General features: G+C 35.1%; 1 long non-coding RNA gene across 3 annotated transcripts in view; it reads left to right on the forward strand.

Moving 5' to 3' along the window:
- The window catches only part of LOC144239281 (uncharacterized), a 75,876-nt gene that overhangs the window by 40,368 nt on the left and 23,358 nt on the right, over positions 1 to 12,150 (forward strand). For all 3 annotated transcript variants that reach the window (XR_013337360.1, XR_013337361.1, XR_013337362.1), the window contains one exon: positions 10,731 to 10,860. This is a non-coding gene — a long non-coding RNA (uncharacterized LOC144239281). The remainder of the gene's footprint in view (positions 1 to 10,730; positions 10,861 to 12,150) is intronic.

Below are 12,150 nucleotides of genomic sequence, written 5' to 3' on the forward strand. Positions count from 1 at the left end.
ATATATTCTTCTGTCTCCTAATTTTGTTTAACTCTCTGTGTCTATTTCTATGTGTTAGAAAAGCCAGCTATGTCTCTTATTCTTGAAACTAGTGGGGAGAATGCACACTTTTAACAAGGTGGCCCCAGCTCCTCTTCCATAGGGGATGTGCAGCTACTCAGGCCTCCTTGCTAAATGGTTGTGGGTAGGGCTTGCAGTTTTAAGAAGATGCATGCATCCTCCTTGGGAGTTAACTGGCCACCTGCGCTGCTGGACTGAGACCCTGCAAAGCTCAGAGTATGGAGACATAGTGTTGACAAGGTTTGCACCTGTCTTTTGAGGGATGGGGACACATAGCACTGAGACTGAGGCAGGCCCAGCAAGAGGGGGCAGGGCGCAGTGTAAGCACGTTAGGTAGTAAATACTGGTGCAGTCTTGGTTTCCAGTAGGTGGCTGTGTTTATGCTGGGAGGCTGTGTAGGGAAATGGCATCTGCCAGCTTTTTTGTTCCTGGAGAAATCCTCAAGGAACTCGGAGATTAGTAAATAACTGTCCCTCCTATATGCCCAGGTGTATGTCAGATTTATGCTTCAGTGCTCTATCTCCACAGGCTGTTTATTGCACTATCTCTTTCAGGGTGAGGAGTCAGTTTTCTAGCCCTCTCCCTGCTCTCCTAGAGTTGTGCCTATTGCAGACTTTGAGTCTGGAGTTCACTCTTGTCCAGCAAGAAAGCGGACACAGAATTGAATACGAGAGAGGCTAATGTCCAGAAGAAAACACAGAGCCCAGAGTAAGGGTCCTTGCTCCGTATTTATTAGGATCAGAAAGCTTACAAACATGATGGATGTGCAGAAAGAGACAATGAAACAGTGATCATTAACTCAGATGTATGAGAGAAAGGGAGCTTTGAAGATATGCAGTGTTTGGGGTTTGGGTCAGTACAAAGCAAAATCCCAGTGCTGAGCAGATGGCTGTTTATGGCAGGTACCAGGGGCCATGTCTCTTTATCTTAACTTGCCTAGGGGATGAGACAGCTAGAGCATGCTACTTCAGGGTCAACAAGGCACTTTTTTCTTTACTAATTAGCTCCAGGCAATTTCACCCTGCTGAGGTGGTCTTTCACCCTTTTTACCTATTTACCTATTCTCTGATGCTTTCCTCCTATGGAAGTGCCATCCAGCGATGCTTTTGTTCTACCCTGGGGGCACTTTCACCCTGTGGCCGCTTTCTGCTCGAAGCCTTGTTAACCCATTGATGCAAGCTCAGGGAATTCCTAAACTTATTCCCCACATGTGCCCACTGATTTTTTTAAAGCTCCAGGCTTTACATCCTGCTGGTTGTAAGAGCTAATGAAATTTGGCCTCTCTGGTTTTCAAAGCTAAATGTTATGGAGATCTGTCTTCTCTGTGCAGCCTTTCCAATATGATAGTCTGTTCCTCTCCCTTCTCCACACCCTTGGCTCCCTCCCTGTGTCTTTACCCTCCTACTCTCTACATTTAGTTGCAGAGTTTGTTCTGCCAGTCATCAGATCATTTTTCTGGGTTATTTGTACTAATGTGAGTGTTATCCAGTTGCATCCATGGGAGGAGGTGAGCTTGGGGTCTTCCTACTCTGAGGTCTCAATACCATAATGTTTTATTACTATAGTGTTGTAATATAGTTTGAAATGAGGAAATGTGTTGGCTCCAGCTTTATTGTTTTTTCTCAAGATTGCTTTGGCCATTTGGAGTGTTGTGGTTCCGCATAAATTTTAGGATTATTTTTTCTATATCTGTGAAAATTGTCATTGGAATTTTGATAGACTGCATTGAATCTGAAGATTGGTTTGGGTAATATGAGCATTTTAACAATAGCAGTCCATGAACCTGGAATATCATTCCATTTATTTTTGTCTTCAGTTTCTTTCATCTGTGTCATAGTTTTGAATGTTTAGGTTTTTCACCCCCTTGTTTACATTTATTCCTGCTTTATTGTTGTTGATGTTTTGTAAATGGGATTGCTTTCTTAATTTCACTTTTGAATAGTTCATTGTCAAACCAGATTATATTTTAATTCCTGCTTTATTTTATTTACTTTTGTGTAACCATTTTTTGTATATTCTCATTTTTAAACTTCTGAATCACATTGTCTTAAATGTGATTTAAGCAATACATAATTTTAAAAATTATCAAATATGAATTTTTCCTTTTAGCAGATGAATTTACACTATATTTATTGATAAAACAAATATATTGGATTTTATTTATTTACTTATTTTGTTATTTTATGTTAAGTTGTTAATGCATTCTCTACCTTCCTTTTTTTGTTCCATGGATTTTTTGGGATGTATTTATGTTTTTCTTTGAATAATTTGGACAGCTATTATCTATTTTTAAAACTCTACTTACATTTGTAACTTTATATTATATTTGATCTTCTATCTTTATTTTAAAAATTCATTTCATTTTATTTATTTACTTTATTTTATTTTAGAGAGAGTCTACAAGTTGGGAAGAAGGGTAGAGAGAAAGAGAGAATCTTAAGCTCAGCTCAGCATGCTCAGAGAATTCATGCTGAGCATGGAGCCTCACATGGGGCTCAATCCCACAATCCTGGAATCATTACCTGAACTTCAATCAAGAGTCAGACACTCAACCTACTGAGCCACCCAGGCCCATTGATCTTCTACCTTTAAATTTAACAACTTTGGGGTGCCTGGGTGTCTTAGTCAATTGAGCATTGACTCTTGATTTTGGCTCAGGTCATGATTCCAAGGTTGTGGGACTGAGTCCTATGTCAGACTTCATGCTGAGTGTGGAACCTGCTCAAGATTCTCTTTCTGTCTCCCTCTGCCCCTCTCCCCCACTTGCACACTCTCTCTAAAATAAAATAAACAATAAATAAATTTAACAACTTCAGAAAAACTATACCTTGCAGAAGGAAATTAAAAAATCAGCAATTGAGTGAAATAAGTCGGGCAGAGAAACACAGATACCATATGTTTTCACTTATATGTGGATCAAGAGAAACTTAACAGAGGACTATGAGGGAGGAGAAGGGGGAAAAAATAGTTGGGGGAGGGAGGCAAACCATGAGAGACTCTTGAATACTGAGAACAAACTGAGGGCTGATGGGGGTGGGGAGAGGAAAGGGGGGTGATGGGCATGGAGGAGGGCACTTGTTGGGATGAGCACTGGGTGTTATATGGAAACCAACTTGACAATAAACTATGAAAGAAAAAAAATCAGCAATTTACTCTTTCCTTAGTTATTTCCTTATCCTCGACCTTCCAAATGTCATTAGTTACATTCTTATTTTGAGTCAGTTTCAATAGTTTGGTAGTGCTTAAAAATATTTTTATATTGTTAAATCTTGATTTATCAAAATAAGAATATTTTTATTTACTAAGAAAGATGCTAAAATTGTAAAATTTATTTTTATTCCCATTTCCTTTCCAAATTTTTACTTGTTATTTTAGAAGTGCCAAAATTTAAAGGCTTTATTTTCTGCAATCTTGTTTTCATAGTTGTTTGTTTTAGTCCTATATTTGAGTAGATTTAGTATTCATAACAAAATATTTAACCCCAGAAGTTATTTAGAATTGTGGTCTTAAATTTTCCTTGTGGTTATGACTTTTTGTTGTTGTTATTGATTTCCAATATATTTTGGGTTGTGGCTGGATAATACCAATTGAGTTAAGTTTCTTGAGCTTACTTTATGGCTTTTGGTCAATTTTTCGTTTCTTGTGAGCTGGACAAGAATATATATTCTGTATTTAAAAAAATTATTTTTACACTTATTTATTTTTGAGAGACAGAGTACAAGTGGAGGAGAGGCTGGAGAGAAGCAGACACAGAATCCAAAGTAGGCTCCAGGCTCTGAGCAATGTTCAGCACAGAGTCTGATACAAGGCTTGAACCCACGAACTGTGAGATCATGACCTGAGCTGAAGTCGGACACTTAACTGACTGAGCCACCAGGCGCCCCTGTTTTCTGTATTATTTTAGATCGAGGATTCCATGTACATCTAGCTTATTGCTCAAATTTTTTTTTTGTCTGCTAGCCTTTTAATGATAAATAGTGAGAGCTATATTGATATAGCCTCCCCTGCTAAGGTGATTTGTCCATTCCTCATTGTGCTTTTAATTATCTTTTTTCTTGCTTATTTTGAAGATATTTCACTGGGTGTATATAAAGTTAAAATCTTTAAGCTGCCTTGACTAATGGAACTTTTCATCTTTATATAGTGATCTTTAAAAAAAATCATATATTTTGTTTGATATTAAGATACCTATCCCAACTGTCTTTTGCTAATTTCTTTTCCTGGCATAGTACTGAAATTTTTACTGATATCTACTATTTTGTGCTTTATATTTGTCTGATTTACTTTCTTTCCTTCTTCCCTTTCTGTTTATTTTGTTTTTGTGTTTGTTTTTGCTCATTATATACTTTTTTTCTTTATTAGTTGGGAAATTATATACCCTATTTTATTCTATTGGTTGTTTTTCTTGAATTTTTGCCATTTATAGTAACAACATCCAAAATTTATTCCTAACCCTTATCCCAGACAAGAATCTTAGCACATCTTAATTCTAATCAACATTTTTGTAGCTTTTTCTATAATTACTTTTTTTTTTTTTTTAACCTTCATTCCTTTTTGCTTTCAAATCTTTTCTGGACTTGTTTTGCTTCTTTCTGCAGCACATCTTTAAGAAGTTCCTTAGTAGATCTCGATCACTAGGTGCTCAGTTTTCTTTATCTTCCCTCAAAGGTGACACTCGACCCAGACAGATAATCTAAGAACATTTTTATTTTTAAAAGATAGTTTTCATGGTTCCAAAATTCTAGGTTTTTTTTCTCAATGAACTCAATATATTATTTTACTGCTTTCTAGCAACTATAGATGTTCACATAGTAGCGGTTGATTTATCCATCAGTCTTTGTTTTCCAGCTGTTTTAAATTTTTTTTATTGTTTTTATTTATTTCTAGGAGAGAGAGAGAGACAGCGTGAGCAGGAGAGGGTCAGAGACAGAGGGAGTCACAGACTGAAACAGGCTCCAGGCTCTGAGCTGGCAGTCAGCACAGAGCCCGACGCGGGGCTCAAACCCACGGACCACGAGATCATGACCTAAGCCAAAGTCGGACGCTTAACCGACTAAGCCACCCAGGCGCCCCTGTTTTCCAGCTGTTTTAAAATGTAACATTTTGGGGTGCTTGGGTGGCTCAATTGGTTATGCTTCTGGCTTCGGCTCAGGTCGTGATCTCACAGTTAGCGAGTTCAGGTCCCATGTCGGGGTCTGCTGACAGCTCAGAGCCTGGAGTCTGCTTCATATTCCGTCTACCTCTTTTTCTGCCCCTCCCCAGCTTGTATTCTCTGTCTCTCAAAAATAAATTTTAAAAAATATTTAAAATGTTAAGTCTTACTTGGAAAACCTTTGCTTCAACCATCTCCAATTTTGTTACAATATTTCTTGGTGTGAATTTTTATATATTCTGTTTTGGTTTTGATATCTTTAAAATGTGGATTTGGTATCTTTCATCAGTTCTGGAAAATTGTTAAGTCATTACGGCTTCATGTTTTTCCTTTTCTCCACCTTCCCTCTTGTCTTTTATTAGTTTCCAATTATACTATCTTATTTGAACATTTTATCTCTTAAATTTCTTTCATATTTTTCACATTCCTGTCTCTCTGTGTTGCATTATGTTAATTTTTAAGCTCTGTTTTTTGGTTCTTCAATATGCTTTCAACTGTGTATAGCATGCTGTTAACATATTCATTAAGGTGTTAGTAATCATAGCAGTCACAGTAAATGTAAGTTAGTTCTCAGGTTATATGTTGAATTTTCTAGTGTTCATTATATTTTTAAGATAGAATAAAATTTAAAAAGGCAGTTCTTGGCAAGTGATTTTAGTGTGTCATGATTCAAGGGTTATGATTAAGCCGATTCTGTGCACCTAATTTCTAATAAAAATTATAAAAGTTTTCAAATCATCTCGGATGTTTTATTTTTTGAGTTATTTTGTTTTATTTTAATTATTTTTTACTATAGTTGATATACAATGTTATATTAGTTTTGGGTGTACAACATAGTGATTTGACCATTCTGTATATTATCCAGTGCTCATCATGGTATGTGTAATTACCATCTGTCACAATACAAAGTTATTACACTGTTAGTAAGTATATTCCTATGCTGTACTTTTCATCCTCATGATTCATTTATATTGTAACTGGAAGTTTGTACATCTTAGTCCCCTTCACCTGTTTGGCCCATCTGCCCACTCCTTCCCCTCTGGAAGTTGGAAGTTTTAAATTATTGTTTTTCTCATTAAAAAAATTATATTTTGTATTTTAACATATTTCCCACCTAGTAATTTTATATTGTATATCCTAAGGTCAGTATCTGAAGAGTTTTGTTTTCTGAATCTGTTGTTTGTTTTCAATGCAATTTTTAAAAATGTTTTGTTTCTGAGAGAGAGAAAGAGAGAGAGAGTGCAAGCAGGGAAGGGTCAGAGAGAGAGGGAGACACAGAATCTGAAACAGGCTCCAGATTCTGAGCTAGCTGTCAGCACAGGGGGCTCAAACCCATGAACCATGAGATCATGACCTGAGCTGAAGTTGGATGCTTAACCAACTAAGCCACCCAGGCACCACTGTTTTTACAGTGCAATTTGTTATTCATGTGTCTTGTAACTAAAAAGGAAAAGATAGATAAGTTGGACCACATTAAAAACAAGAACTTTAATTCATCAAAAAGCCATTAGAAATTAAAAGTAAAGATTTAGAGAGAAAGAAAATTTTTGTACCCATATACCTGATCAAAGACATATCTAGAGTAAAAAAAAAAAAGCACCTACAGATCAGTAAGAAGATGACAGACCATTAGATAATTGGGCAAAGAACTTGAATAAGTACTTCACAAAGAGGGTTTCCAAATGGTGAATAAGCCTATAATAAAGTGTTCAACCTCATTACTGTGCCAGGAAATTAAAATTTAAATTGAATAATTAAGTATTGGTACACAGCTGACACAATGGCTAAAATAAAAAAGACTGACAATCCCAAATATTTGTGAACATGTGGAATTCATATATGCTGCTGCTGGGAGTGTAAATTAATATAACTAACCTCTTTGGGAAACAGTTTGGCAATATCTACTGAAGATACACACATGTATACACAATGACCCAGCACTTCCACTCCCAATGACATGCAAGCATATGTTCACTAAAAAGCATGTACAGAGAATCTTCATAGTAGCATTGTCCAATAATAATTCCAAGAATCCATCAACACTAGATTGGAGGGACAAATTGTGATACAGTCGTACAATAAAGCAATGAAAGTGAGGTACTGTGACACCACAGCAACACATATACATCTCAAGAAATAATGTTGAAAGGTAAGAAGTCAGACACAAGAGTACATGCTATATACTCCATTTATAGAAATTTTAAAAATGGACAAAACTGATCTATGGTGTTAGAAGTCAGAATACTGATTACCTTTGAGATGGGGGTCCTGACTGGGAGAAAGAACAAAGGAGTGGGCTTTTGAAATACTGGGAATGTTCTATTTCCTCAATTTGGTTACTTGGGTGTGTTTATATTTTAAATGTTTACTGAGTAATTCATTTCTTGCTTATATACTTTACTGTGTGTATTTGTGCTTCAGTAAGAAGCTTACTTGAAAAAACAACCTATACATTCTTGAAAACAGTAGGATATTAACATATTTAATGTTTGTTTTCAATTTTTTTAATGGTTCAAATTGGCCTTTGTGGGATATTTTAGATACAACAGCTATTGTTTACTAGAAAGTATACTAAATATTTTGCATTCATTAAATCTTCACAATAATCCTATAAATTAGAAATTAGGTCCATTTTATATATGAAGAATTAAACTCAGAGAAACTAAGTTTTTTGGCCAAGGTCATACAACTCATAGTATATGCTATCGTTCCCTGACAATATTTAAAGCCACAGGTTTTTAGAACAAAAGCAGTTTTTAAATTGGAGTCTTGGGCCTGGAGACACAGATCAGTCATTTAACCTAGTGTCTTCACTTACTAGCTATAATATAAATTACACTTGACAAGCAGAGCAGTGCTGGATTGTGTGTGTGTGTGTGTGTGTGTGTGTGTGTGTGTGTGTTTAATTTCCTGAGCTTTGAGCTCCTGTGGACAGAAGGAAAAATCATAAAAAAAAAAATACTGTTAGTACTACATATTTTATCTGAACATGTTCGCCTCAACTGCTTTACAAATAAAATCCCTGGAAAGTTAATATTAATCTCTCTGTATCTGTTGTTGACTAAAGAATTCCATCCAGTCCGTGGGCTTCTGAAGTGGTGATAAATACTTGCTCCTGTTTGTCTTTTGACGCTTTATATAAGGAGGCAAACTGCAGAACACTCCAAAGGGATTCTCTTTCCATTATGAAACATATTGTCTGACATTAGATTAAATAGCTTGAAAATACTATAGCCATCGATGCACTGTTGTTGTTACAGTATCTTAGAATCAATGAAAGAAATTAATAAACAGAAAACACAGTCTTAAGAGAGATCTTCTCCTGGTTTTCTAGTTAAGAAAAAAGAAATTAGCACTCTCAACAGGGGGCAAAGCAGAAGATTGTGTGGGATTCTTTTGAAAAAGAAGAACTTCACTTCCAATGTTAATTTAATTTGCATGCACTTCTAGGGAAGTCATTTATCACCTTTCTGTGCATATACCTTGGATAATATTTATGCTTCTAGATAAGCTTTTAATAAAATATACTACCATTTCTGAAATACCAATTCAGAATTGGTTAATAAAGGAAACAATGAAAGGAAAGTTTCGATAATTTAGTATAATCCCTTCGCATATTATTTTAGGGACTGTTTCATCACGTCATGATCAAAGACTCAGAACAAGGAGCTCTGGTTGTATTTATTCTCTTCTAGTGCTGTTTATGCTGCCCTGAGCTTCTCTTTGATTCACAAAAGGCCAGCTGTCCTCAGTATGTTGATTCCACTTTCAGTAGTTATGAATTTGGGGAGCTCAGATAATTTAAAAAGGAAACTAAAGCTGGTTTGCCTTGCAGCATCTAAGCAATATTACTGATATCAGTCTGAACGAAAGTGTAAGTATTCTTACCCTATTCCTGAATGTGTGTGCTGGGCAAATAGTCATAGCAGAAAATAAAAACCAGTTCGCCATTTTACCTTTGACTGTTTCATCCCTACCTGGGATTTGCTGTTGGGATTCCCTTTCTTATTATCTTCAGGCCTGTGTGAGCTCTGGTTCCTGGTTGCTTTCTGCTTAAAGGACATAGCTTCCAGTCGTTACTAGGTGTCTATCTTAGTGTTTTGGTGTTCTCACTTGTGTAAATTGAGCCCTCTCTCTTTGCTGTGATATCCTGAGTAATAGATCAGACTGTCAAAATGAACTTGTAGTTTATAGGAAAGAGGTAAAGGCCAAATATTTGAAGACCAGAGGGATTTTAACCACTAAAATCCGTAGTTAAACATTTAGTGAAGTGTTCTGCTCATGTAATCTGTGTTGAATCATATGTTCATTTCTTTTACTCAAATGACAAGAATTTGAGGGGCGCCTGGTTGGCTCAGTCGGTTGAGTGTCTGACTTCAACTCAGGTCATGATCTCGTATTTTTGGGTTTGGGCCCTGCATGTGGCTCCGTGCTGACAGCTCAGAGCCTGGAGCCTTCAGATTCTGTGTGTGTGTGTATGTCTTCACCTCTCCTGCTCACGCTCTGTCTCGCTCTGTCTCTCTCTGTCACACACAAAAATAAACATTAAAAAATTATAAAAAAAGAAAAAAGAGGGACTCAGACTGCCTTGGCTCAAGTCCCCATGCCTCTACTCACTAGCAGCGAGATTTTGGAAAAGTTACGTAACAACTCTTGAATCCTCAGTGTTATTGTCTATAAATTAAGAATAACATCTGATTTTTAGGGGTGATGTAAAGATGAGAAGCAATCCTACAATATTTATGTTATTATGTGATTATATATAAAGTTACATAATATGAAGTTATATATATTTACATATAAAATCATATATAATTATACATTTATAACTACATCTAATAATTGGTATATAAATAAATAAGCATTGTATAGGTTTTATTATTTTGCATTTACTATATTATATATTTATCCTTATGTATATATTTATGTTATATATTATATTATATATTTTATATATAATTATAAAATTATATTATATATTATAAATTTATAATCCAAATTTTTATATGAGTAGGTATAACTGTAGTAATTATATTCATTATACTTATAGTGCCTGGCATGTTTTAAATACCCAATAAATATTAAACTTTTTAAAGTTGGACACTCTTTTAGGTCTTTTTAGCACCTCCTTACCCCTCTTCATCTGGGAGAGCATAAGCTTTGGGCACAGAATTTGGACATAGCCTATCAGAATGTCCCAAACTACAGATCTAGGTCATTATAAATAGTTTAAGTTGAGCAAGTGACTTGACTGGGTCAGTTACTTTAAATCTTTTCAATCTTCCTTAGCCAAGATAGTTGCTTAATACAACAACTATAGTTGTTTATGTTTAAATAAAAATGTAAATAGTAGTGAATAAATAGTAAATAATAAGGAACTAATTTATCACATTTTATGAGTTAAAGGGGTAAGAATGAGAAAATGAGTTGAGTATTAAGTAAACATCAGTAAACTTTAGTTTTAATGGAACTAATGAGTATATGAGCCTATATATTTCCTTTTGTTTTATTTTTTAAGTTGGTTTGAGTAAAGTTCCATCACTCACGATAAGAAGACTCCTGACCAGTCTAAAGAAGTAATAGAAGTAGTCCATGTGCAGAGATGCTGTTCATCGGGCTTTAGGAGCAGTCCCCAGGACAGCTTAACCGTAAGTGCTGTGCAAATCAAATTGAAGCCAGATTTGGATCTTTAATAAAACTATAACATGCTGGTCAGTTTGGGCAAGCCAGATTTTCTTTGAGGTTTTAAGAATTTTCACAGATAGATTTGGCAATTTATTTCAAATGCCTGGATGCTGGGATAATCAATATTAGAAGTTAGAGTCCTCAGCTTCTTCATTTTATTTAAAAACAAAAACCAGCTTCTTCCTGACTACTTGCTGCATAAGTTCTCAGGCCAAATGTCCTTTTTCATAGATCATAGAATTAATCGTTTTAGTTAGAATCCCTGATATTCCTGACAATAGCCTATACAATTCTGCCTCCCAATTAACTAGAATGTATTGTTTGACAGTTACTTACATTTAAATTTCACTCATTTATTTTGCATGACCCATCTGAAGATTTAAATGAAAATATAAATACACACAAATTTGAATTTAAAAAAAATTCATAGTAAAATAGTTTGGAATGATGAACTGATTGATGTATATGAAGAATTTTAAGCCTGAATTTTCCTTATGTTTGCTTTCATCCAATGGTGATCATTTTTACCCAAACAATTTTCAGTACTTGATTGTGAAAACAATCTGATGTTCCAATGATAATGAGATTGTCAGTGACATTTAATTGTGTCTTTATCTTTTATCTAGTTGTCTGTCACAATCATTTCATTAGTCATTCCAATATCTGGTCCATTCATATTTTATCTCCAGGACAGAAAATTGCCTGTATTAGAAAACACTGTAAGTAACTGTGGGCTCTGGGCTCTCTGCTGCCATTTGAGTAAATAATACTTTTTAAATAAAAAGATTGTGGAATTTAAAGGTCACATCATAAAGACTCACTTTAGTCTTTAATATGACCAGCCATCAGAGCTGGAGTTAGCAGTGAGATTTGGATAGGAAAGATTCACAATTCTGATTTTCATCTGTGCACCTTGGCAACACTGCCTGAGGACAGTGTGAACAAAATTCCAAGACCAAATAGCCAATAGCATAATATACTTTCCGCATGCTGAGAAATAGAGAGTGAAGAAAATTAAAGCTTCAGTGGTCTCCTATAAGGATTTCATAAATGATTTTCCAGTAAAAAAAATTAGTTTGAAAATAGCTCTTGTAACATTTTTTATACTTGTACCAGACTTAGGACTCTAACAAAAATCCAATATTATGAAGGTATTGACACACAATGTATTTAAATACAAATGACTGTAATTTTAATTGTAACTGCTATTTATTGAATACTTACTATTTGCCACCAACTGGGCTTAGTGCTCT

The sequence above is a fragment of the Crocuta crocuta genome, unplaced genomic scaffold (genome assembly GCF_008692635.1).
Source record: "Crocuta crocuta isolate KB4526 unplaced genomic scaffold, BGI_CrCroc_1.0 scaffold16, whole genome shotgun sequence".
Taxonomy (NCBI): domain Eukaryota; kingdom Metazoa; phylum Chordata; class Mammalia; order Carnivora; family Hyaenidae; genus Crocuta; species Crocuta crocuta.